At 47.6% G+C, this 23,604-nt stretch overlaps 1 protein-coding gene across 2 annotated transcripts in view; it reads left to right on the forward strand.

Moving 5' to 3' along the window:
- The window catches only part of XAB2 (XPA binding protein 2), a 711,598-nt gene that overhangs the window by 271,632 nt on the left and 416,362 nt on the right, over positions 1 to 23,604 (forward strand). The window lies entirely within an intron of this gene.

Here is a 23,604-nt window from a genome sequence, read left to right on the forward strand (position 1 = left end):
GGCCAGGTTTTGGTTCTCAGAACTTCAACATCTGTCGGTGTCTCCGCCGATCAGGTTACCAGTAACTCCCGATCTTCTTCACCAGGGGGAGCAACAGATGTGGCACGCCTCCCCACAATCGCTCAGCTTGGCAGGATGGTGCCTGAGTTCAAGTCTTTAGAGCATTTGAGTTTGTCTGCGGATAACGTGCGCATTATCCAGGCAGCCAGGAAACCCTCAACCAGATCTCAATACAGGAGTAAATGGCTCAGGTTCTGTCATTGGTGTTTGGAGAAGAAGTTGGATCCGAGGGTGGCCACGATTGACACGGTGCTGTCCTTCGTATCCTCCCTAGCAGAGTCAGGGGTTCATGTTCTGTCATGCAGGACTTATCTTTCAGCGGTTTCCGCTTACCTTTCTACAGACCTTTGTTCTTATTCTCTAACTAATCCAGTGGTGAAGAGGAATTTTGCTGGCTTGACACGCCTCTACCCTCCGGTTCTTAATCCGCACCCGCCATGAGACCTAAATGTAGTCCTGACGGCGCTGTGCCATAAACCCCTTGATCCAATGGCTACGGTAGACCTTAAGTACTTGTCTTGGAAAGTGTCCTTTCTGGTCGCCGTTACGTCAGCAAGGAGAGTGAGTGAGCTCCAGGCATTGTCGGTGGAGCATCCTTTCTTAGTCTTTCACCAGGACAAGGTAGTCCTTCGGACAAAACCGCTTTTCCTACCGAAGGTAGTGACCGAATTCCATCTGAATCAGTCGATCTCCCTTTCGGTCTTTTTTCCGAACCCGGCCTCAGAGGCTGAAAGAGTTCTACACTGTCTTGATGTCCGAAGAGCTCTTAAATCCTACCTGGACAGGACTTCCGAGCTTAGGAGTTCTTCTCACCTTTTTGTGACCTTCGGTAACCCTCAGGGCAAGCAGGCGTCTAAGGCAACTATTTCCAGGTGGATTGCCGCATGCATCACAGAGTCTTTCACCGTCCAAGGGCTGAAACCTCCTAGGTGTCCATGCTCACCTGGTGCGGGGCAAAGCAGCCACAATTGCTTTTCAGAAATATGTTCCCTGGGAGTACATCGCTAGGGCAGCTACTTGGGCCACCCCATCTGCTTTTTGTAAACATTACTGTCTAGACTAGAGCTCTAGAGCTGACCGTCAGTTTGGTCAGGCTGTGCTGAAGAACCTGTTTCAGTAAAGGGTATTTCCATCCACCCGTAGTTCCTGTAAGGAGTGCTTGGGAATCTCCCACAAGTGGAAAGGGGACGGGACGTTAGGAGTATTACTCACCGTAGTGACCACCTTACTCCTAGTCCATAGTCCCCTTTCCTCCATACGCCCGCCCGCTGTCCCCTCTAATAATGTTCCTCTGTTATTGCTAATGGGTCTTGACCCGGCGATAGAAAAGAACTGATGGGCGATGCGCGGGGCGGAGCCAAGGTGGCCGGGGTTACGGCTACGTGCCGGGCCCCGTGCAGGAAAGAGAGGAGGGACACATTTTTGAAAAAAATGTGGATGCTTTTTACAAAGTGCTCCGGTCCCATCCCACAGGACGGAGAGATGTCCCATAAGTATGGAGGAAAGGGGACTATGGACTAGGAGTAAGGTGGTCACTATGGTGAGTAACCTGGTTATTTTAATGGAAGGGGTGGACCTAACAGGGCAACGAATCCTACTGCAGCACTGTTGCTGGCAGAGAGTAAAAACACGGCGGTCCTGGGGGTCCCTCTGCCGGACATTAGTCCGGTTACAAGAGCCTTACCCAGATTCTTTAGCTCACTATCTTTCACAGAGAGGTATCCAAAACATTTCAGTCTTTGTCTTGCCCTGGGCAGTCCAGCATCGAATGGCTAGGCAATTCTCCTCTGAACAAGCGTACCAACAGCAACCCCAGACAGGTGTTTCGGTCTGCTTAGACCTCATCAGTAGGGTGGAGCTCTGCCTCATGATAGTGAGCAAGGGGTCCACATCTGGATTCCCCTAGTAACTTAAGGTGAGACCCAAAGTTACTTAAATTATGCAAAAGACAAGGGGGGGGGGTCCTGGGAGTCCCTCTGCCGGACATTAGTCCCGGTTACGAGAGCCTTACCCAGATTCTTTAGCTCACTATCTTTCATTGCTTGCTGTGTGATTCTATGCTCCAGCTCTTATTCTCTGGGTAGCCGTCAAAGTGTTTCAGGTGTGTGTGATTATGACTGAGTGCCTGACCCTGCCTGGCCTCATTACTGGGACAGGACAGAACCATTGCATACTACTAGTGTTAATCTTCCTAATCTCAGTTTTCCTCATCTCAGTAGTTGGGCTGACACAGAAAGGGGGGGAATTATGGGAGTTGGAGGATTCCACAAAGTTAGAGAGAATTTGGGGTAAACAGTTGTCGGGAAATGGGGGATACCATGTCTCGCCTTCCGGTGTTTCTTCCCCACTCCCCAAGGACCCCCTACCGAGGTGATAGTCCCTTGCTTGTCCACCCCCATGGTCGGGATCCAATAGCGATGCCCCTTCCCTGGCCACCGGAATAAGGGATCCCCAGGTATTGAGGAGTCAAAAAGCCTCAGGTTTTTCACATACCCTTCCCCTATGCGATATGGACAGGACTACTTCACAGGGAACCTGGAAAGGAAATCCACATTGCCTTGGTCCTTTCCTTTTCTATGTTCAATTGTGAAGCAGTAAGGTTGTTTGTAAGTCCAGAAACCATTGCATAGCCCGCGGATTAGATTCCTTTCACGTGACTTATCCATAAAAGGGGAGAGTGATCAGTGAAAAGTTTGAACTTCTTCCTAATAGATAGTACTTGAGCTGTAGGATTGGCTATTGGCTATCAGGCGCTTCTAATCCAAAACTGAGTCATTTTTCTCCATGGGGAAGAGATTTCTACTGGTAAATAGTATAGGTTGTTCTATCCCATCATGATTTTGGCAAAGGACGGTACCAAACCCAGTCAGGGAAGCATCTGTTTAAAGTTTGAACTCTTTGGAAAAGTCTGCTACTTTTAAAATGGGGTTTTGGCACAGGGTTTGTTTCAAGTTGTTGTAACAAACATCATCCTCAATTTTCCACTGGAGATTTTATGGTTCTGCATTTTTAAGTTCACGGGTCAGTCTGGAGGTTTTTTCCTAAAAACTTGGAATTAACCTATGATAGTACCCTATCAATCCCAAGAATTCTCTCATCTCTCTTTTGGTTTTAGGTGTTGGTACTTCGAGGGCACTGCTTTTACTTTTTCTATTTGGGGTTGTACGCTACCGTTCTATACAAAGAAGCCCAGGTATTTTACGGCTGACTGGGCCAATGTATTTTTTTATGGGTTGGCCATTAGTCCAGCCTTGCATAGAGCCCTTATGATGGTATATAGGTCATGGAGATGGTTTTACCATGTCTTGCTGTATACTACAATGTCATCAATGTATGCCCCGCAGATGTTAGAATAAGGTTGAAAAATGTTATCCATTAATATTTGGAACGTCGCAGGGGCACCAGGGAGTCCAATGGGCAAGATTTTAAATTGGAATAGTCCTGTTGGGGTTGAACATACAATTAATTATCTGTCTGTTATGAGAAACCATAGGGCATCTCACCCGCTAATCCCTGGTGATCTCTCTGTCTCTCAGGTGGCCAGGGCACAGCCATTGCCTTTGGATCCATACCCTGGGGGTGGACCATTGCAGGAGGATGACCTGGGTGAGGGGTCTTCGGGGAATAGGGGTGAGATAGCCGATGGTGAGATGCGGTATTCCCCCCTTTATTCTTCATCTACCCCATCCTATTTTTTTAGTTCAACTGCCCCCTCGCACCCCAACTTTTTACACAAACACTGGGCCGAGGGTGACTGAGTGCAACCAGACTAACTCTCTCACATTGTACTGGACATGTCCCTTTAATCGGGTCAGGCAACGTTAGGCACTTTACCCTTTGTGCATACAACTGATGCCAATTAGCTCTCCTCACACGAATAAAAGGCAGCACCTAAAGACAAACTCTGAGCACCTAAAGACAAACTCTGAGCAAGAACGAGCGGAAATTCAGGGACGAAGGCACACCTATTGGAGCAGGACAACAGACCCAAGGGATGAGAGTAGCGGGCCGAAAACCCTAAGGCTTCACTATTTGAGGTTGTTGCCTTCGACAGGCGGCGAAAGGCGCGTGGAGGAGGCCAGATCCCACACGTGAAGATTGCATTGTGTTTCAAAGACGCCAGGGACCCTCCTCTGTGAATGGCAGAGTTGGGGCGGCGAGGTCAAGCCTATGGTACTAACTGTGACTCGAAAATTGGAAAAAAGCCCAACAAGAAAGAAGCGCACAGAGCCAGTAAGTCAGCAAGCGACCCATGAGGCCGGTGGGTGTTAAAGTGAATGTAGTAACATCATATCTCAAGTGAAGGCTGCAAGAGGGTGGATGAAACACAAAGAAAGGCTGACCTACGAATGACCTTTAAAGTGAAATACAGCTGCAAGATAAGCAATACTAAGTCACGGAGTGGTCCGGTGAAAGGAAGTAGCCCATTGGAAAGTCTTTGTGAAAAGTGCATTGTTTGAAGCTAAAGGGTGAACAAACTGCAAGAGTGAAAGTAAATAATGAACGTTGAATCAAAGTGGTCCTGTGGTGGTCTATAAAGAAAGCCATGCACATTTGAAAGACTTCAACATCCGAAAGTGGTCCGATCCCAATTTAGGGAGACACGATATATATTAAGCTAGGGAAGGGAGCCCTCTTACAACTCTGTGTGAACTGTATCGTAAGTGGCCTGAGACCGCCAGGTGGGGACCTACGAGAACTGTGTGGTGAAAGGTCTGAGCCCGACAGAGGGGGACCTTTGTGAACGTTTTGGTTGAAACATTATTTTGAAAGCCACAGAAAGGAACTTTAAGCGTCGAAGGCTAGGCAGGCCTCGATCCACAGTTGTGAACTGTGCACTGTTGGAAACTGAGCCAGTGTCATCCTGCCTACAAGGTTCACCTTACCTCATGAGTTCTAACGTAAGGAGGAGAGCTGGTTCATCCTCATTATCATTTGAACACTGACTTTTCCTTTTGCATACATTTTCTCCTTTTTACACTTTTGTACAAGAGATAGGGCAGGAATTAGGTTTTTGTTAGTATAGGCCATTTTGATTGGACAGACACCACTAGGACTGTGTTGTTTATCGTTTGATGGTTGAGACTACTCTAGTTATAGGGCAGAATAGGAGTTTTTCCAACTCCTACGTTATCAATAAAGGTTTTACAAATTGTATCCATTGTGTCAGTGTCAATACTTGTGATACCATGCCTTCCCTACATATGGTGTTAGAAGTGGGGTACAACTTAATTTAGATAAATTGGGGGACCCTAAAATTCCAGAAACGTAGTCACCGAGCCTCAGATCCCTCTACCGCCACAAAGGAATCCATAGGCTTTGACATTTGTAGCAGCAGAGAAGCCACTGTCCCTTCAGGGAAAAGAGGGATCATTCCCACAGACTTCGTCCTAATACCCCCTCTGGGTTGTTTGGCTCCAAAATCTGGCCTGGCCTGGAGGTTTGGTCTGGATGTCCTGGTGGGCATCATAGACCTAGACTTTCGGGGTGGGAGGGGGGCGGGCATAAAGGTTCTACTACCATACCATGCCGAAACTCCATTTGAAATACACTGGTGGGACACAGTTGCACAGGGAATTCTGGAGAAGGCTCTATTTCCCTGTTTTAAGGAAGAAGGTTAACCGAAGGAAATGAGAGGTAGCTTAGGCTTTGGAGAGGCTGATGAAACACTTATCACTGGGGCAAAGAGGGAAGAAGAACCTACCATCCTTCCTGATCTAGCTGTCACTCAGCGAAATGATCCAGCACTTGCAGAGGCCTTCAGGATTAGAAAAAGGGGGCCCTTTTTTCTTCCTGAAACAGGGATTATTATGCAGAAAGGAAACATCCAGAGAAGACCCAAGTAAAACCCTGTTAGTAATACCCATAACCCATTGCAAGATAGTGCTAGAAATTGCACACACTCATTTCACAGGGGGACATTTAGGACAATCTAAAACCCAAGCTCAAATTAGTGAGAAATTCTACTGGCCAGGTATCCATGCTGACCTAAAGAACTTCATTCATACATGTGAGATGCCAGAAAACCAGCACTCATATTCCCTTACTTGCCCCTCTAAACCCATTGCTAATAATAGAAGTCCCTTTCTCCCGAATTGGGATGGATATCATTGGACCTTTGGAAACTTCTAGACTAGGTAGTTCATTTTTTCTAGTAATCGTGGATTACACTACGCGGTACCCTGAGGCTTTCCCCATGCGGAACAGCACAATGCAGCACATTTTAAAACACCTATTACCTTTCTTTTCTAGGGTTGGTTTTCACAAGGAAATTCTTACGGATCAGGGATCCAACTTTATGAGCAAACCTATGAGTGAATTACTAGAGATTACCTCCTTAAGAACCTTACTTTACCACCCCCAAAAGGACGGATTGGTAGAGAGATTTAACAGGACCCTTAAAATGATTTTGAGAAAATTGCTAGAGGAGGATGGGAAGGATGGGATGGACTGTGACTCCTCAGGCATCTACTGGATTCTCTCCTTTTTAACTACTTTACGGTAGAGAACCAAGAGATGTCTCAGACATTTCGATAGAAAGGGGTAGCATTTGACTGCTAGACGAGTATCTAGACACAGGGGATACTAGGTAACCCCTCCAGCACTCTGGAGGGGTTACCTAGTATAATATTACCCTATTGTAAGATAGGGTGTGCTGGGTCTAGGAATTTAAAGAGACTAGTAAAGTCAATTTCACTTTACTTACTCTGGGAAACAGTAGTTTATCCCAGAGAAGGTATTTAAACCTTGGGAAAGCCTGAAAAGGTTTCCCTGTGCCACTGCACTGATGGTGCTGTGTGACAAACATGAAAAGATGATGCCTATGGAGTTGTCTAAAACTCCATTACCAAGGAAAACACTTTATAAGCTCAAAGCCCCAAAGTTTAGTAAAAGAGCTGGAGGGCTCTAATGTGGGATGAATTGGCACATTTGAGAATTCTTCGTAACAAGCATCATGGAAGTTCAGGTGCTGGGGTGCAGAAAAAGATCCCAAGTAGCGTTCTGGTAGCAGAGAGGGAGCAGACGGGGGCCTTTGTTGTTTTTTGCAGCCGGCTCCTGCTTTCCAGTTTCTGCGATTGGCTTTTAGGACCAAAGCAACCAATGGGAGGAGGGAGTGCAGGCAGTCAGTCCAAGGTTGTTACAACAATACCCAAAGTAGTGCGGCCATGTTGGAGAGAGCCGAAACAATGAGGCCAGAGGAGGAAGTTATGAAAGTGAAAAAGATAAACCCAGGAAATGGGTTCAGTACGAGAACAAGCAGGATAAATCAATCCTCACACTGTGTTAGGCAAGGAGCACAATTTAAATGTTCAGGTTGAATGAGACGGCACACCGGGCGCTTTTGCAAGCAAAAATCAGATTGGCCTTACTCTAGTGCAGTACTGCCACAAATAGGTGATTTCAATGCAGGATGAGGGATGAATTATCAGGGAGGATAGGCTCCGTCAAGGCGAAATGTAGAATGTTGCTGAAGAAACGAATACTGGGCCTAGTTGTAGGCCTTAGTAGTTGCGGCCGGCTCGCGCCTGCTGTGATTGGCGTTTAGGACCAAGGCAACCAATGGGAGGAGGGAGTGCAGGCAGGACAAGGTTATTACAACAATACCCAAAGTAGTGTGGCCATGTTGGAGAGGGCCGGAACAATGAGGCCAGAGGAGGAGGTAAAGTCACGAAAGTGAAAAAGATATACCCAGGAAATGGGTTCAGTACCAAAACAAGCAGGATGTATCAATTGACAGACTGTGTGAGGCAAGGAGCACAATTTAAATGCTCAGGTTGAATGAGACGGCACACTGTGCGCTTTTGCAAGCAAAAGTTAAATTGGCCTTACCCCAGTGCGGTACTGCCTCAAATAGATGGTTTCAATGCAGGATGAGGGATGAATGAGGGACAGTAGGCTCTGTCAAGGCTGAATGTAGAATGTTGCTGAAGACATTAGGTAAAACCATGAGTAAACCATGAGCCACTGGAAGAGAGTGGCTTTGTGTTAGGGAGATTTATCATTTGTATGCTTCATCCCCTCTCCTGGTGAGACCCCCAGCACGTTTTGCTGGACTTCTGGACCTTTTTCTTTAAATCCTAAATGAGTGGAGCCTTTTGGAACTCTGTACTTTGTGTTCTACCGGTACTATGGAGTCTTGTCTGCTCCATAGCTCTTAAAGGCATCTGTGTTTTACTACTGCAACACACAGCTCCTTATAGGCAGTGTTGCTGGGGACCCTTAGGGTCCTCCTTTAAGATTATTTTTCTGAATCCTCAAGTAACTACAGTTCTTAAGGATAGAGATATACTTTGTTTCTCTCCCAAAACTCTATAGTCTGAGAGATTGGTACACACCATCTTCAATGGAGTGCCAAAGGGATACCTTGTATTCCCCTTCTCTCCGCTCCTGTGACTTTTTAGTCACATAGACAATCACCCAGCGAAGGGACGAGCACAGCTTAAGACAAGCCTTTCCTGAATGCTATTGAACAGAGGCAGCACAGCAATCCAGATTGCTGGAAAGGATCCAGGCGGAGGGTATAGCCCAACCAGTCCTCTTTTAATCCCTTGCTCTCTGGTAGTTGTAGTCATGCGTTTCCCATGATATCTGCAAGATTACAGGCCCCAGAATTCAAAGGAAAAAAAAACAGATGATACCCCTATGATATGGGTCTAGGAGAGAACTTGTGGATGTCCGACCACCACCAGCAAGAACAGGACACAGCAGCACTAGGAGAAGTATCCCAGTTTGGCTTCTTAGGTCACTGAAAGCATGCAGGATGCAAGCCGTCTTCCCAAGAAACATGACTTACATGACTATAAACAGTTAGTTAGACTGCAGCCAGCTCAGGCCTGATAGATTTCTATGTGCGACTTAATAAAGTCTATATTTTTCCGTATATCAGCGTAGTGTATTGTGTGCAGGAGATGTGTGTTTGACTAATTGTACATTTTGTGTCAGCATGCTAACCCTACCTGAGGGTTCAACGACCACTCTGTCCACCTTAGGTACCTTAAGATAGATTTTTTATCACGTTCTTGTGAGGTGTGTTGGCCCCCCATTAGGGTTAGTGGTCATAATGCCCTGAACCGATGATGTTATAAAAACTCACTTAACGGTATGTTTGGATATTATATCATTACTTTACTTTATTTCACTTATACCACGCACCAATAAACCCAGAGGTGCGAGGGCGCATACAAAACAAACATAAAAACATAAAAGCAAACCTAGCTCCTAAACATTGGAACTCCCTACCCCTGGGCATCAGGAAAGCGGTCTCCTTCACGAACTTCAAAAAGGCTCTCAATACCTGGCTCTTTAACCAATATGATTAAAACCCATTACCACTGCAATTGCACTGTTCTCTTCCCGATTACCCTCGAAGTAACACTCACACCTTCTGTTAGCCTCACTGTTGTATATATCATGTTATGTTTTTCTGTGCCAATTGAATATGTATGCATGTACTGTCTGTAACCTCGCCGTGATACCCTAGGGTCTGGGCGTGTAACAAATGTAATAAATAATAAATAAATAAAATAAATAAAAATAAATAAATATGCAAGAATGATAACTCACAAACAGTTCATAAAATACGGGAGACACATCAATCAACAATAAATAGCGATGGGCTAAACAGGACCAATTTAAGCACAAGGGAGTAGATCAACCAGGGATCTATGTGCCAATACGCATTACAATATCAGATCGCAATTCGAAGATCCACTGGGAAGATATTTACAGCATCTTAGAAAGGCAGGAAAGGTGCTACCCCCACAGCCCACTAATACACAGTCACTATTAGGTTGAGTACACCAGTCATTAAGGTCCAGTCTGCAAAGAATCAACAGATCAGACCGCTGGACTACGCCTGGTCCTGTTCTCTGGCGCAGCCAGGCGAGCCCTTTGTTGCGTAATGCTTGTGTAGACTCTTTACTTTCCATTTTCGGTATATTGGTTATAACTAAATTCCTTTTGTCCATAATAAAGTCAAGTGTTTTGATCATTAATTCTAGGCCATTGTGACTTTGGAGATTGCAAGTTCCACGAAGAAAACTTCTTACGTTCATTGGTGTGGCTGCCTAGTGAACTGTACGTAGTGTGTTGTATTTCATTAATTGCAACTGTCTTTTCCACTGCTTTTATGAGGGTGTTGGGTCTGTAGACGCTTTACTGTTTTTGATTGCATTCTTACTGTAGTGCTTATTTGAACTCCGGTTAGAATATGCTATACTTTGGGGCACTGTTGAGCAGCCGACAAGATGGATGCCTAGTGTACCGTCTCTGCAATTTGGCCTGTCAAATCTTTTAATGGTCGCGGTTCTACCTCACCCTTAGTGCCGCAACCCTGTGTATTGCTCTCCCATGCATTGGGGAACGCTTGTTGTGAGCAGGGACGCCAGAGGGAGAACCAAGCATCTCCTGTAACATCCAGAGCTTGAAGCCGGAGGAGCATAGTGAGTTGGTGGTGCCTGCTGGTGCCTGTATTGAGCGGGTGGCGGTGCCCTGATCTCGCGCTCATCGCACTGAATGGTGCAGACAACGGCAGAGCTCTGTATCTTGCAGCGCATGCTGGAGCTGATGTGACGAGCCATGGCTCGGCATCTACTGGAGACCTGGGACCAGGACAGTGACATCTGCCGCACAAACTACTCGGAGCGAGACTGAGTAAGGCAACCCCGAACGGCTGCGTGTGTGTGTGAGCACCCGGCCCCTGTGGTGAGAGAGCCTGCTCCCCCCCACCCCTCTCCGGCTGGGAGTACTATGCTGCAGCTCCCCGCAACCCTCCTACTGCTAGGCCCACACGGATGAGTGGGATGTGAACATCTCGGTCTACCCCGTGCTACACTGCGCCCCAACATATACACAGGCCCAATTTACAACCCGCAAGCTGGAGATACGCCCATTGTTCACTTAAGCTGCGCACACTATTGCAGGGACGGTGCCTGGATCAGGGGTACTGCTGAGCCCTCACTGACAACTGTGGGTCTCAGCCCGATCTGTGACTTCAAATTACATAGCTTGGCACCCTTACGGCCTGAAAAGGAGGAAGCACAACTGAGGGGGCCACCTGCCTCGGAGGCGGTAGGAGTGCTCCTGGCCCTATACCGTGACCAAGAGGTGGGGAGTGCTGGTTTGGAGCTTGGCTATTATACTGGAGCAGTGGCAGGGGGGAGCCCGACTCTGGGACTCCTTTACTTTACTGTTCCTGCACCCCTTCCAGCACAGATTTCCCACTTACGTCCATCATGACCAGTGGCACCGGCGGTGGGAAGAAGTCAGGGGCCATGGATAAAATTGCCAAGGTAAGCCCCCGTGAGAAACCGGGCCTTCGTCTAGCTCCTAGCTTGAATTGGCTAAGCCCACAATTGTATCAAACATCTTCCTCACTCACATGATGGAAGCCATGGCCAAGGGCTTCGCTGCAGTTCATGAAAATCTGGACAACATCACGCCTAACATGGCATCCATGCGGTATCAACTGGCGAAGGAGGTGGTGCGCATAACTGAGGCGGAAGCAAGGATTGGGATGACGGAGGACACAGTGCAAGGGCTCTAGTTCACGGTGGCGTCCCTTGCGAAGGAGATGAAGGCAGTTAAAAACAAGCGTGAGGACCTGGAATGATGCTCAAGGAGGAACAACATATGAATAGTGGGGGTCCCTAAGGATGCACTGGCGGGCGGCATGGAACAGGCGGTGGAAAAACTACTTAAAGATTTACTAGGTGACCCTGTGTTGTCCCCCCTGTTCGCAGTCGAGCAAGCACATCAAGCCCTAACTCCCAGGCGAAAACCATAAGATTTTCTTCGACCAATCATCGCAAGAATACTTAGTTACCGAGACAGAGACCATCTACTCTGTCTCACCAGAGACAAGAAGGAACTGTACTTAGGATCTCAAGCTATCAGCATCTTCCCGGATGTTTCACTTTAAGTACAGCAGGAGAGACACCAATTTATTGGGTTCAGGAAAATGTTGCGTTACCGTAACATAGATTATGCATTGTTGTTTCCAGCTCGTCTGAAATTCCAATTCTGGCGCAAACTGTATTTTTTCACGATCCCTACTGTGGTGGTAAAGTTTATTGAAGCTCAGATACCGATCCCAGTTGAAGAAGAGCCTGATGCGGTTGTGCAACAGCCGGGCTGATTGGACTAGCCCTGGCTGCATATCAGTTATCTCCATATGTCCGATGAGTAATTAGTACCTATATTGTAAGCGGTCGCCGCCACTTAATGATATTGTTGTGTGATCTGATGGTATTGTGTGGTGCGGGCCGAAGAGGCAACAGTTATCCCTGTAGCAGCTGCTCAGTTAATGTTTACCCACTGTGGGCAGGGGTGGGCGGGGTCATTGGGAGAGCGAGTTCATGCTCAGGTTGGGGGAGGGCAGTGAGGGTCGGGCAGGGGAGTTGGGTTCTGTGCCAGCAACAGGTCTGGTCAAGTGTTTATGTGCCTGTTGCGCCCATTGGGTGAGGAGGGCTGAAAACCGAGAAAACACGTTGGCAACAGGGTACATGGATGTAATTGGTTTGAAGTTACATAGGCGGAATGTGAATCGGGATGACATTGGGGGGCATACAAATGTCAAACGCCAACTGAAATGGCGCTGAAGGCGATGAGCTGGAATATTAGAGGGTTAAGGAACTTTCCTAAATCATGGAACGTAATTGTCATGATCTCTGCTTCCAAAAGGTCAGGGTTTTCCCAACTCCCTTGGAAGCAGATCCATAACCCAGGTTCCGAGTGCCAACCAGTCCCAATTGGGACCTTTTGGACCCAGTCCTGGCGCCAGTGGCACCAGGCTCATAAATATGCCCAGTCCCAGCGCTGGAAGCGCCGGGCTCATAATGCTTGGGTGGACTTACCTGCAGCAGACCATGCTGCTTACTTGCCTGCCAGTTGAGCCTCTGATCCTCTTCTGTTTGGAACTACTTTTCCTGTTGGGTGGGGCAGGAGCCACTCCCTAGGTTCAGAACACTGGAACTCTTCTGGAAAGCAGGAACTCTTTTCTTACCTAGGCGTGGCTGTGGAAGGAGACACCTAAGCACTACAGGAGGCTATTTAAACCACACCCGATGGATGAATCTTGCTTTGCGTAATTCTGCATCCTCTGCAGCAGAACGCTCATTGTGTCTTCTGCATCTGATCCTGGGCCTAAGGAAAAAGGCTTACCATCCTGAATCCAGTCTTCAGCAACACCTATAAAGACAAGAAAGAACAGGTTAGCATTACGGTCTTCAGTGACAACTCTTCACTTACCTGGTCCATCGGCTGTCACCAACGCCTCGCGCTGCATTCCGGCATCTGAAAGACAAAGGCTTACCTACTCTTCGTGCGCTCCGGAGGTCTTCGCACTGCATTCCGGCATCTGAAAGACAAAAGCTTACCAACTCTTCGCACGCTCCGGAGGCTTTCGGCGCTGCATCCCGCATCTGAAAGACAAAACAAGGTGCGTTTAAAGACATTGGGGAACTTTAATACTCACGTGCCATTACTCCTTTCCACATCTAACCCAGTGGGTATTCCGGCACGCTGCAGCCGCTCCGAACTTGTACCTGCAAAATAAAAAGACAGTTAGAGCGCATCGTGAAGCAGGCAACAAGCGCTTACTTACGTGCTTCCAGGCGCTTCTATTCATCACACGGGCTCCATCTTCAACTCACTTGAGCCCGTCATCCGCCATCGCCGGAACCCTGCAAAACAAGAGACATCATTACTAAAGACTTTTAAAGACATTAGAATTACTCGAAACTTACCGTTCGTGCAGTAAACGACGGACAGCAGTCCTCTGAAGTCAAGAGGCCTGCTCCCCTTATCCAGTGAAGAAACTGGTTACAGCACCCTGCCCCGAGGCAGATAGAGAGCACGGCGTTCACTTACCTAAGGTGAGAGCGTTAACCTTTGGGGTTCTACAGGAGAAGAGAAAGGGAAGAAGAGAGAGACATTCAATAACCCAGTTCATTAATCCCATATTTTCTATCTGCAGACATCTTACCCTTCGAGTCAGACATACAGTGCACAGAGGTCCAGCCCAAAGAGCCAGCCATGTGTTACACATCACCTTTGAAGATACGGTATACGCCCAGTCAAGACCGGCGCCTCTACGGGAATCAGGTGAGCGTTACAGAACGCAAAGCCTACCGCAAAACTCCCCTCCAGGCGCTATGGAAACCTCGGATACCGACCAGCTAGCCCAGTTACTTGGGGAACTAAGGGCAGAAGTGCATGCAGCCCGTCAGGAAACGAACGCTCTAAGAAGGGAACTGATTATTTCCAAGGAGCGAACAGATGATCTCGCTAGACAATTGCTACAGTCACAAGCCGGACAGACCCCGTTACCCGCATCTGGGGGAAATCTTCCTTCTACATCCTCTATGAATCCAGTGCAGATCAACCTACCTGGGAATGTACCTCTGGCTCCGCCCGAACGATTTTCTGGTGACCCAAAGAGGTTTGCAGTATTTATCAATCAGTGCCGGTTGCATTTCTTATGCCGGCCAGCAGCCTTTCCAACTGATCAAGCTAAAGTAGCTTTAGTGCTTTCGTACCTTAGTGGCAATGCGGCAGACTGGTCGATCCCTCTAGTAAATCAAGACGATCCGGTCCTCCATGATTTTCAAGCTTTTCAGCTCAGTATGGAAAAACTGTTCGCAAGACATTCACAGGGGCAGGCCTTGGACAATGAGCTTCTTTCGTTGCGACAAGGTAATCAAGACCTTTTGGCTTATATTGCGTCTTTCAACAGACTGATAGTGGAAACTCAATGGCCTGAGGACAAAAGGATTACGCTGTTTTATAGAGGTCTACGTGGAGAGCTCAAAGATGTGTTAGCCCAAGTAGTGAATCCCCCACAAGATTGTTCAGACTATATAGACTTAGTCGTTCAAATAGATCACAGACTGCAGAACAGGAAGGCCGATCGTTCCAAGTTTGATGCTCGAGTATTTTCCAAACCGCCAACTCCTTCCAAAGGAGTAGACTCCGGGGAACCCATGCAAATAGGGGGCCTGAAAGGTCCTCTAACACAAAAGGAGCGGGAAAGGAGAAAACAGTTGCAATTATGCCTCTATTGCGGAAACTCAGGGCACTTTCTTCGAGACTGTCCGGTGAAACCTGCCAAGAAGGCAGTAGGAGCTGCAGTTACCAAAGTTACAAACTCTGAGCAGGGAAACGACCTCGCCCGACAAGAATAGAGGTCCTCTTGCCGAGCGTGAAAACCAGTTCCGTGACCTCGCATTTCGTGATACCTATGGTCCTCATTAGCCCTGATAATCCGGATCGATTACATGCAATTGAAGCTTACGTCGACAGCGGTGCCATCGGCAATTATGTGGATCATGAAATGGTTTTGAGGATGAATCTAACTCTTTGTCCCAAGGCTGTAAAGACGTCATTACTACGGTGGATGGAACGGAGATAGCCTCCGGACCAGTAACTCATACCACTCAAGAAGTGACGCTAGTAAGTCAAGATGGACACCATGAGAAGATCGTGTTCGATGTGATCAAGGCTCCTCAGTTTCAGATTATTCTAGGAATACCTTGGTTAGAGAAACACAATCCTCTGATCGATTGGCGAGCAAGAACGGTCCAGTTTCCAGAATGTGTCTCTACTTGTCACCCTCCACCTGGTGTTGCACTGGCAGCAATTTCTTCAGAGACTCCCCAGTTACCTCGCGAATACCTAGAATACCAAGATGTTTTCCGGAAGGATCAGGCTAACTCTCTACCTCCTCATAGGTCTTATGACTGCCAGATAGACCTGATACCTGGATCTACTCCTCCTTGTAGTAGAATGTATGCCCTCACCGAGCCTGAGAACCATCACCTTCGACAATACCTGGATCAATACCTGGCAAATGGGTTTATTCGTCCTTCCAAGTCCCCTGCTTCTTCAGCTTTGTTCTTCGTTCCAAAAAAGGAAGGAGACCTTAGAACTTGTATAGATTATCGCTCCCTGAACCAGATCACCGTCAAGAATAGATATCCGTTACCTTTGATCCCTGAACTCCTGGACCAAGTCAGAAAAGCATGCATATATACAAAGCTAGATCTTAGAGGAGCCTACCACTTGGTACGAGTAAAAGAGGGCGATGAATGGAAGACGGCCTTCCGCACCAAATATGGGCTATTTGAATATCAGGTCATGCCCTTCGGACTTTGCAATGCCCCGGCCGCCTTTCAATATTTTATGAACGATGTCCTCAGAGAGCTCATAGATGTGTGTGTTGTTGTTTACATTGACGACATCCTCGTTTATTCTTCATCGGAATCTGAACATCGGAAACACGTGAAAATGGTCCTCGAAAGATTGCGTCAACACAAACTTTTCGCTAAGTTGGAAAAATGTGTTTTCAACATGACTGAAGTTGAATTCTTGGGATTCATATTATCACCTAGCGGAGTGCGTATGGATTCAAAAAAGGTCGATGCAGTTCTCAAATGGCCATCACCATCCTCCGTAAAAGGTGTGCAAAGCATGTTAGGCTTCGCTAACTTTTACCGCAGGTTTATCCCTGAATTTTCTCGAATAGTCCAGCCCATCACTGCCTTGTTAAAGAAAAACAAACGTTTTGAATGGTCTACCGAGGCGGAACAAGCTTTCCAGGATTTGAAGACTAAATTTATCTCTGCACCAATCTTAAAACACCATCGCCCCGAACTCCCCTACATCGTGGAAACTGATGCTTCAAGCCTTGCCATGGGGGCAGTTCTATCACAAAAGGACCCGGTAACCAATCAGTTGCATCCCGTGGCATTTTGGTCCCGCAAATTCTCGCCTCCTGAAATCAATTACACGATTACTGACAAGGAACTTCTGGCTATCAAGTCTGCCTTTAAGGCTTGGCGGCATTATCTGCTGGGGGCCCGACACACCGTTATTGTGATTACGGATCACCGAAACCTGCAATATTTGAAAACCGCAAAAGCCCAATCCTCTAGACAACTCCGTTGGGCATTATTCTTTGCCGAGTTTGACTTCATAATTACCTATCGACCTGGTACAAAAAACGGTAAAGCTGATGCCCTTTCTCGGATGGGAGTGGAAGAACACTTGATCAACCCTAAACCTGTACCAATCATTCCCGAACAAAGAATTCTGGGTGTAATCGCCACACAATCCATAGAGGAAGTTAAGGATAAAGCCAGGCAACTTGTAACTCCAGCAGACATACAGAATTGGCATCTGCAGGGAAAGGACTTTGCAGTAAGGGACAACTTATTGTATTTCCAAGAACGATTATACCTGCCCAGCACAGATTTACAGAAAAAAGTAATCTCTTGTTATCACGATTCTTTAATGGAAGGACATCCCGGTATGGCCAAGACCTCAGAAAAGATCAAGCGCTACTTCTGGTGGCCGTCTTGGAAAAAAGATATCAGAGACTTTATAATGTCCTGTGGAGTATGCGCCCAAAACAAGAGTCAAAAGGAAAGACCAGTAGGCCTCTTACGCCCTATTGACATCCCACCTCGCCCTTGGCATACGCTTTCTATGGACTTCATCACCGATCTACCTCCATGCTCCGGATACAATACGATTCTAGTAATCGTGGACTTATTCTCCAAGATGGCGCATTTCATTCCGCTCAAAGGCTTGCCAACAGCAGCAACTCTGGCCCGAGAATTTCTCGAAAACATCGTCCGACTACACGGTTTTCCTTCGGTTCTAATTTCGGATCGAGGTAGTCAATTTATTTCTCATTTTTGGCGAAGTTGCTGTCGGTCGGCTCAAATTGATGTGAGACTATCGACCAGTCACCACCCTCAGACCGACGGACAAACCGAGAGGACCAATCAAACTCTGGAACAGTATTTACGCTGCATGCTGCAACAAACTGAAAAAACTTGGAAAGACATCCTTTGGATAGCCGAATATGCCTACAATAACTCTGTCCATTCGGGAACTGGGAAAACCCCGTTTTATCTTTTATACGGCAGTCACCCTCGAACCTCGGAGTTGGATCCCCTCCAGAATCTTGAAACACCAGCAGTAGACTACCTGCATTCTACAATCACCCAAGCCTTTAAGGAAGCTGTTTCTCACCTTCAAAGGGCTAAAGAACAATACAAGAAAGGAGCAGATCAACATCGGAAGGAAGCCCCTCAATATCAAGTAGGGGATCAAGTCTGGTTATCCACCAAATATCTACCTCTAAAAGGGCCACGCACATTCAACCCAAGATACCTTGGTCCCTATTCCATCACTACCATAGTAAACCCAGTAGCGGTCAAGTTGGACTTGCCCCCGCACATGAAGGTACATCCGGTCTTCCACGTCTCTCTATTAAAACCCGTGCAACCTCAAACCCGACTAACTAAATCTCCAAAACCCATCCTAGTTGATGGAGAACTCGAGTTTGAAGTCAAAAGTATTCTGGACTCCAAGATCTCCAAATCTAAACTATTTTACCTAATTGACTGGAAAGGCTACGGCCCCCAAGAGAGATCCTGGGAACCTGCTGAATATGTCCACGCTCCTCGCCTAATCAAAAGATTTCACCGAACATTTCCTGACAAGCCAAAACCCCCGGAGAAGCCCGGTTTGGGAGGGGCCTTGAGGGGGGGTACTGTCATGATCTCTGCTTCCAAAAGGTCAGGGTTTTCCCAACTCCCTTGGAAGCAGATCCATAACCCAGGTTCCGAGTGCCAACCAGTCCCAATTGGGACCTTTTGGACCCAGTCCTGGCGCCAGTGGCACCAGGCTCATAAATATGCCCAGTCCCAGCGCTGGAAGCGCCGGGCTCATAATGCTTGGGTGGACTTACCTGCAGCAGACCATGCTGCTTACTTGCCTGCCAGTTGAGCCTCTGATCCTCTTCTGTTTGGAACTACTTTTCCTGTTGGGTGGGGCAGGAGCCACTCCCTAGGTTCAGAACACTGGAACTCTTCTGGAAAGCAGGAACTCTTTTCTTACCTAGGCGTGGCTGTGGAAGGAGACACCTAAGCACTGCAGGAGGCTATTTAAACCACACCCGATGGATGAATCTTGCTTTGCGTTATTCAGCATCCTCTGCAGCAGAACGCTCATCGTGTCTTCTGCATCTGATCCTGGGCCTAAGGAAAAAGGCTTACCATCCTGACTCTCCAGTCTTCAGCAACACCTATAAAGACAAGAAAGAACAGGTTAGCATTACGGTCTTCAGTGACAGCTCTTCACTTACCTGGTCCATCGGCTGTCACCAACGCCTCGCGCTGCATTCCGGCATCTGAAAGACAAAGGCTTACCTACTCTTCGTGCGCTCCGGAGGTCTTCGCACTGCATTCCGGCATCTGAAAGACAAAACAAGGTGCGTTTAAAGACATTGGGGAACTTTAATACTCATGTGCCATTACTCCTTTCCACATCTAACCCAGTGGGTATTCCGGCACCCTGCAGCCGCTCCGAACTTGTACCTGCAAAATAAAAAGACAGTTAGAGCGCATCGTGAAGCAGGCAACAAGCGCTTACTTACGTGCTTCCAGGCGCTTCTATTCATCACACGGGCTCCATCTTCAACTCACTTCAGCCCGTCATCCGCCATCGCCGGAACCCTGCAAAACAAGAGACATCATTACTAAAGACTTTTAAAGACATTAGAATTACTCGAAACTTACCGTTCGTGCAGTAAACGACAGACAGCAGTCCTCTGAAGTCAAGAGGCCTGCTCCCCTTATCCAGTGAAGAAACTGGTTACAGCACCCTGCCCCGAGGCAGATGGAGAGCACGGCGTTCACTTACCTAAGGTGAGAGCGTTAACCTTTGGGGTTCTACAGGAGAAGAGAAAGGGAAGAAGAGAGAGACATTCAATAACCCAGTTCATTAATCCCATATTTTCTATCTGCAGACATCTTACCCTTCGAGTCAGACATACAGTGCACAGAGGTCCAGCCCAAAGAGCCAGCCGTGTGTTACACATCACCTTTGAAGATACGGTATACGCCCAGTCAAGACCGGCGCCTCTATGGGAATCAGGTGAGCGTTACAGTAATGGCTTACGCAAATAGGCATAAAGTGAATGTCCTTTTCCTGCAGGAGACGCATGCTAGAGAGGGGGTCTGCCGCGGGGGGAGTTAACAGATACTTCACTTCATACTCAACTCAGTCTAGGGGGGGGTCATGACACTAGTGCACAAATCCGTAAAATTTACCGTACAGAAAAACTACCTAGATCCGGGGGTGGGGGATGCTATGTTATCCTGCATTCCGGAACTGGGTTATTATTGGAGAACAGATATGGTCCGTATATCCACTCCTCAGAATTTTACGATGGAGCAGCAGCAGTAATTACTGGTTATGTAGGGGTTCTGATCCTTTGGGGGCTGGCATATGAATATGATCCTTGACCAGACCATGGACAGGACGAGTGTAGCCCTCAGGCCCCAATCTAAGGTGGCTCGACAACTCTTGGTCCACATGGAACACTTGGAAATAGGTGATGCTTGGCACCTCCTACACCCACAAGCAGGAGAGTTTTCTTTCCATTCCTCAGTGCACAATATGTGTTCACGCATTGATGTGTGTCTGATCTCTGGGTCAATGATGGGCAGGATAGAGGACATCGGAATTCTGCCCGCACCCTTTCAGGCCACTCTCCAGTGGTACTGACACTAAAAACAGACAAGGTCCCGAGGACTGGCTGCTCCTGGCGTTTCAAATTAGAACCACTCAATGACATAGTTTTCAAGGCCTACATCAGGTCAGATATTGCTACCTTCTTTGCATGTAATACGGCGGGTGCAACCTCAGTTGGCGTTAGGTGGGAGGCCTTTAAGGTTTACATCGAGGGTATGTTGATATCCAGAAAAGCCGGGGTTCCGAAAGCTATCAGGGGTGACCTTCAACGTTGCAAAACCAAAAACTGTCCTTAGAGGTGGAGTACTCCCACCACCCAGACCCACAGGTACTTGTTCAAATTCGCTCGGAAGTGGAGAGCTGCAAGACTCATTCCGCTAGAGAGGTTCGGTACTTCTCCCGACCACAAGCAGCTAGGAAATATGTGCAAGGGTGAACACTGGCTAGACTGACAAAAGCGGAAGATGGGCGTATCCATGTGGACTGCATCCTTGATGGAAGTGGCAACCCCCAATGGGCTGACCAGGAGATACTCGTTGTGTTCTGTGACTTCTATGGATCTCTATATGCTCCGAACCCCCTTTGCAACTCCCAGCACATACATGCCCTTCTTGAGGGGATCCCATTGTCGTGTCTTAATACTCAAACCATGGACATACTGGAGGCCCCCATTTCTATGGAGGAAATTCTTCCAGTAGTTACCAACCTGCTGAAGGGTAAGCCCCTGTCCCCGACAGAGTTACGTCGGAATTCTATCAAGAACACTCTTCCCTAATACCTATAGCGGTGGTGTTTGAGAAGATGTGTATGGTCCTGGAGATGCTCCACTATATCAAGCTGCTTTATACATACCCCTGGTCAATTCAAGCTGCCCAGTCTCCCCAATTTTTGTTTCCCTAGTTATTGAGCCAATGGGGGACATGATCCGTGCCCATCGCGGACAAGGCAGGATTCGCCTCAGCGGGTCGCCGGAGATTGTTTCGCTTTATGCAGATGACGTGCTTTTGTATGTAAGGGACCCTCGGGCGAACCTAGACCCTATCATCCGGGACATAATTCAGCTTGGTGGCTTTTCCGGATTTACAATCAATTATACAAAAAATAAATCGGAGTTGTTCCCGCTTACAAGTGGTCCAAAATAAAACTTATGGCATGTACCCTCTCCAGTGGCCCCCGAATGGGATTAAATATCTGGGTGTGATGGTTTCAGGTGCGAGTTCCACTTTACTGAAAGACAACTTCATGGGAACTGGCACTATTTTTGTGGCACGCTGGAGCGGTCCGGTAAAAGTGGATCGATATGACCCCCTCCTATGACAGGGGGGGTTAATGGCTCCACATCTTGAGTTGTACTTGGTGACAACACAGGCCCAGTTTGCTACCCACTGGTATGATGAGAAGCTACAACCCCTCCATGTCAATCTCGAGTTTAGGTCTGATCTTAGGATGCTAATTATGGACTGCAAATACAAAGATGACTGCCCATTCGACCCGGTGGCCGCCACGGTGCTAGCTTGGTGCTCGATTCTTGCTGCACATGATACAGTGCATCCAGATTATAAATGGCTCCCATTGTGGAGGTTCCCCTAGGCTTGGAACGACCCAAGAAGCTGCGGTAGCGGCTCACTGGGATCGCCTGGGTTATAAAGCAATGGGGCTGATCTATTCCTGATTGGGAAATGTATCTCTCTGCTAACCTGGCTGCAAGGGCACACTGGCACAGACGTGGAACTTATGCAGTATTATAGAATACAAGCGACTGTGATGACACAATGGCCGGATTTCCCGACTGAACTCCCTGAAACGGAGGTATTGATATATATTGCCAACTTAGTGGTAGTCGACGGCTACTCTCGACACTATACAAAATACTATTGAATAAACAGCCATCCCAGATTTCTGGAGCGAGGATTAGCTGGTCTGGAAATGTGGGGATCGAACTATGTGTCGCAATGGAAGCGAATGCGTGTTCATACCCAAAATGTTTCTCTAAATTTAAGATTTAATGTATGCAAGATAAAATGTAGAACAGACTGTATTATACCCCCATAAAAATGTACCAAGCTTCTGAACATTGTTGCCCTAGTTGCCGCTGTGCCCAAGCTGACCATATGCACATGTTCTGTAATCCAATGGCCTCTGGCTATGCTGCCAAATAAATAAAGGTTTAAAAAAAAATATATGCTATACTTCTATTCAAGCGTATATTTATTTTCTTCATGTATTGTGTTGCGCATTTTATTGCATGTTCGTTTGGGATTATCTGGCCATCTCCCAGCTTAATCTTCACTCTGAATCTGTTGGTTGTCTCCGTGAACATCAGTCTGGCTTCAGAGCTGCCAGAAGCATGGAAACTGCTCTCCTGAACATCCGTGAAGACCTGCTCTCCAACCTCGATTCCAACACCCCCTGTGTCCTCATCTTACTTGATCTCTCTTCTGCCTTTGATACAGTCAACCATGTCATCCTGCTCAACCATCTCCGTGATAACCTGGGTATCACCGATCAGACCCTGGCTTGGCTGACCTTCCTCTCCGATCGACCCTCCCAGGTCCAACTTGGGTCCTTCCTCACCTCTCCTCTATCTCTGGTGATCCCAAGGGGTAAAACCTCTCTCCCTGGCTGTTCAGCCAATACCTGGCACTTCTCGCCTACTGCATTGCCACTCTCTGCCCCATCTTTCAGTGCAATGTGGATGACACTCAACTCGTTTTCAGGCTCCCTTCTACCACCTCTTCTCCTTCTCTCATCTCTAACTACCTGTCCGCCATCCAGGAGTGGTGTGCCTTCAATGATCTCTGCCTTAATGCCAGTAATACTGAGATCCTCCTCATCGGCACACCTGCTCCCTCCTTTCCGTCACTCTCTGGCTGGTCTCTCTTGTCCCTCTTCCTGCTCCCACCTGTGAGGCTAAAAACCTCGGGGTCATCTTTGACTCCACCCTTTCCTTCTCTCCTCACATTTCTGACATCTCTAAGAAGTCACACTACCAGCTGCACC

The sequence above is a fragment of the Ambystoma mexicanum genome, chromosome 3q (genome assembly GCF_040938575.1).
Source record: "Ambystoma mexicanum isolate Mex_15411 chromosome 3q, UKY_AmexF1_1, whole genome shotgun sequence".
Classification (NCBI taxonomy): Eukaryota; Metazoa; Chordata; class Amphibia; order Caudata; family Ambystomatidae; genus Ambystoma; species Ambystoma mexicanum.